This window comes from Pan paniscus, chromosome 23 (assembly GCF_029289425.2).
Source record: "Pan paniscus chromosome 23, NHGRI_mPanPan1-v2.0_pri, whole genome shotgun sequence".
Lineage (NCBI taxonomy): Eukaryota > Metazoa > Chordata > Mammalia > Primates > Hominidae > Pan > Pan paniscus.
Window position 1 is genome coordinate 37038044 of NC_085927.1, and position 4304 is coordinate 37042347.

Genomic DNA, 4304 nt, shown 5'->3' on the forward strand with positions numbered 1-4304 from the left:
TCGCTCTTATTGCCCAGGCTGGAGTGCAATGGCACGATCTCAGCTCACTGCAACCTCTGCCTCCCGGGTTCAAGCAATTCTTCTGCCTCAGCCTCCCAAGTAGCTGGGATTGCAGGCGCCTGCCACCATGCCTGGCTAATTTTTTGTATTTTTAGTAGAGACGGGGTTTCACCTTGTTGGCCAGACTGGTCTTGAACTCCTGACCTCTGGTGATCCTCCCACCTTGGCCTCCCAAATTGTTAGGATTACAGGCGTAAGCCACTGCTCCTGGCCTGGGATCATGACTTTTAGGAGGGGATGGTGATATTGTAACTGCCACCATTCTGAGAGGGGGCCTCATATGTTCAAGATCTTGTGCCTGGCATCTGACACTCCATTTACCACCCTTTATATCTTTTTCTTTTCCCCCTCTTCCTTCTTTTTTTCTTTCTCTACCTTTTTCTTTTTCTCTCTTTCACGAGCAGTTCCATGAGCACTTTCTTACTGTAAAACATCAACATTATACTGACAAAACAAACCTTCCTCCTGTATATTTCCTGCCTTTGTAACCACTCAATTTCTGAGCAATAATGGCTGCGATCAATTTCAAGTGGAACCTGCATTCCCCAATTTGACATGCAGTTCTATAGTAAATACAGAAAAGCCCTGAATATCCACAAACAGGATGAAGGTTAAGCACGCTCTGAAATACCGTACAATATCTGAAAACAACCAAAGCAAATTTTTGGAATAATATTAGTCAGCATCTACCAAGCCCTAAATAGGAGTTGGCACTCTCCCTGCATTCCATCATTTAATCCTTTCAGGTACACCTGCACACGATTAATATTCCCATTTAACAGATGTGAACACCGAGGAAAGGTGGGATTAGGACGTTAGGACATTTGTCATGCTCATACACTATAATTGAAATGATATACAGATGATTAGCATGGTCCCTGTGCAAGGAAGACATGCAAATTTGTGAAGCATGTTAGGACATTTGTCCAGCCAGCATGTCGCAGACCTGAGATTTAAACCACGTGATCTGTCTCTAAAGCCTGCATTCTTCTTCTTCTTTTTTTTTTTGAGACGGAGTCTCGCTCTGTCATCCAGGCTGGAGTGCAGTGGCGTGATCTCGGCTCAGTGCAACCTCTGCCTCCTGAGTTCAAGCAATTCTCCTGCCTCAGCCTCCTGAGTAGCTGGGATTACAGGCACCCACCACCATGCCCAGCTAATTTTTGTGTTGTTAGTAGAGACAGGGTTTCACCACGTTGGCCAGGATGGTCTCGTACTCCTGACCTCTTGGTCTGCCCACTTTGGCCTCCCAAAGTGCTGGGATTACAGGCATGAGCCACCGCACCTGGCCTTAAAGCGTGCATTCTTAAGACGCATACTAAGATAACCAAGAAACAATAAGTGAAAAAAAAAATCCATTTGCAAAAGAGGGCGCACCATATGATCCCGTTTATATAAAAACTGAACACATATATGTGGGTGCATACATGAATGTATGGCTTTCTATAACTCTTGCAACATCCCAGTACACTTTTAACAAATGACTAGTGCAGCAGAGGTGAACGGACTTTCTGTGGCTGTGGAGCTGGGTTCAAGTTCACCTCTGTCCAACAACACAGCTTGTGCTGTATTCACAATACTTTTCTTCCTATGATAACAGAGTGAACTTTGCGTGGGGGTGGGTGAATTGGGAGAGGATTGTTTTTAAAGAGTTTGCCACCAAAAGCATCTTTTGGGGAGAACACCTGTCCCTCACTGTTTCATGCTTCTAGAAGGGAATGGGTAGCTCTATGAAGTCAGAGAAGAAAGAACTCTAGGCTGTATAAAGTATAAGCCATCACAGAGGGAGGACCCTTCCAGCACTGACGATTGAAAGACGCCTCCAATGCCTCCATTATAGGGCGACATAGTTGACTGGTCTCTTGGTTTGGCAGTGCAAAGTCTCTTAAAAAATCTTAGCAAGTTTCAAATGCACTATGGGGCTGAGAAAAGTGCTTCAGCTGGGGCGCAGGAGACCTGGGTTGCAATCTTATCTCTGCCTCTTGCTTACTGTCTGTCCTTTCCCTACTCTGTTTTCCAACTCTGCTCACTGGGGCAGGGGTTTGGACTTGGGGAGTGGACTTGGGGAGCCAGTGGAGAGAACAACAGGTTTAGCCTTCAAAACTCAGCCTCATGTCTTACAAAATTCACAACGTGAAGCAACACACTTGATATCTTGGAGCGTCACTTTCCTCATCCATGAAGTAGAAATGATTATTTGATGCATATCTGTCTCATGGGCAGTTACTACTTATGAGTTCTTGGTGGTGTTCTAGGCAGAGGTAATTGCAAGTGCAAAGGCCCTGTAGCATCATGCTTGATGCTCTATGACTGCCATCTCAGACAGGAAGGCACCAACTGTGGGCCACCTTGCATAGATCACTCCACCTCTACTCATGATGATCAAGAGGACCAGAGTGGTCAAGTAACTGGCTCAAGGTTGCGGAGCTCTCTGATGACAAAGCAAGGACTGGAACCAGACAGGACTAGAGTGAGACAATTGTTGGGCACAAAACTTAAGGGGCACCAAAAAGTTCAGTAGTCAAGATAAATAACACTAATAAAACATTACTTAAAAAAGAAAGTTAATGCAAATAAATTCTTGATGAGCAGAAGATCAACATTTTAAACCATTACAGGATGAGTATTACTGATTTCTCCATTTGCTTCAGCCTCCAAAATGTTTCTTCATAAAGCTTTTTTTAGAATTTTTAGACTTTGTTCAATGTGGATTTTTCCACTAAATTTGATTTTTAAAAATACCACATTAAAATATTTATTTCGGCTATTGAGGTTTCTGGTGCCCCTTAAGTTTCATGCCACTCATCTTACCCTGGTCTGGGCCCTACAGGTCTGCCAACCAGGTTGCTTTGTTCCTTCCCTGCATCTCCTCTCTCATTCATTCATTCACTTACTTATTTGGTCAGTCAGCAAGTATTTTGGGAAGTCAATGATTTCAGGAACTGGGAAAACGTCAGTGTATTAGTCTGTTTTCACACTGCTAATAAAGACATATCTGAGACTGGGTAATTTTTAAAGGAAAGAGATTTAATTGACTCACAGTTCCACATGTCTGGGGAGACCTCACAATCATGGCAGAAGGCAAGGGAGGAGCAAAGTCACATCTTACATGGCAGCAGGCAAGAGAGCTTGCGCAGGGGAACTCCCGTTTATAAAACCATCAGATCTTGTGAGACTTAGTCACTACCACGAGAAGAGTAAGGGGGAAACCACCCCCATAATTCAATTATCTCCACCTGGCCCTGCCCTTGACATGTGGAGATTATTACAATTCAAGGTGAGATTTGGGTGGAGACACAGCCAAACCATATCAGTCAGTAAACAAGATAGTCATTGTATCTGTTCTCCTGAAACTCATAGTCTAGTTGGGAAGACAGATATGATTCAAATAATCACATAAACCGATGTAAAAGTAGAAATGTGGAAATAGAACAAAGGGGCAGTTATGGGGGCATTGACCAAGAAAGGCAGTCAGGGAAGGCTTCCCTGAGGAGGTGGTGTTCAGGTGAGATGGAATTAACCAGCTGGGGGTGGATTGAAGATACGTGGCTAAGAATGATCTAGGCAGAGGAAACAGCAGGTGCAAGGGTCTTGTGGCAGGATCAAGATCGTGGAGAGTTCTAGAAACACAAAAGAAGCCAGTGCAGTTGGCATGCTCAGTGCCAGGAAGAGCAGGGGGCAAGGCAGGGATGGAGAAGTGGGCCTGCAGACACAGTGGGGAAGGATTTGATCTCTGGTCCAAGGACAATAGGCAGCCACGGGAGAGTTTCGAGCTCAGAAGTGACATGATCAGGTTTGCTCTTTGGAGTGATGCCCCTGGCTGCTGGGTAGAAGGTAGGCTGGCATTGTGGATAGATCCCAGACTCCCTAGGTTTCTAGTCCAGCTTCCCCCTTGCTTGTGGTGTGACTGTAGGCAAGTTACAGAGCAGTTGCTTTCTCTGTGAAGCACTTGCTTCTGAAAAGCACTTGCTTTTCAGTTCACTCATCTGTAAAATGGGTTACCAGCCTCTTAAAGTTGTTGAGAAGATTAAATGAGATATGCGTTGGTCTCCTAGAATAACGCTGGCATAGGGTTAGCATTCTATAAATGTTGTCATGATTATTATTACAGATGATAGATTTGGGGACAAAATAGAAGACAGTGAGAGATCAGCTCCTGCCCTCAGCCCCAGGGGTGGCTCAGTCCATCTTCTCTGCCTGAAGTTCGTGGCTCCCCTCATTAGAAAGTGGCTGTTCTTTCTTCTGTG

At 44.7% G+C, this 4304-nt stretch overlaps 1 non-coding gene across 1 annotated transcript; it reads left to right on the forward strand.

Annotated features, from left to right (window-relative positions):
• Positions 1-878: 878 nt before the first annotated feature.
• On the forward strand, positions 879-983 carry LOC112438180 (U6 spliceosomal RNA). The gene has a single exon (XR_003026658.1). It is a non-coding gene; the product is annotated as a U6 spliceosomal RNA (small nuclear RNA).
• Positions 984-4304: the final 3321 nt, after the last annotated feature.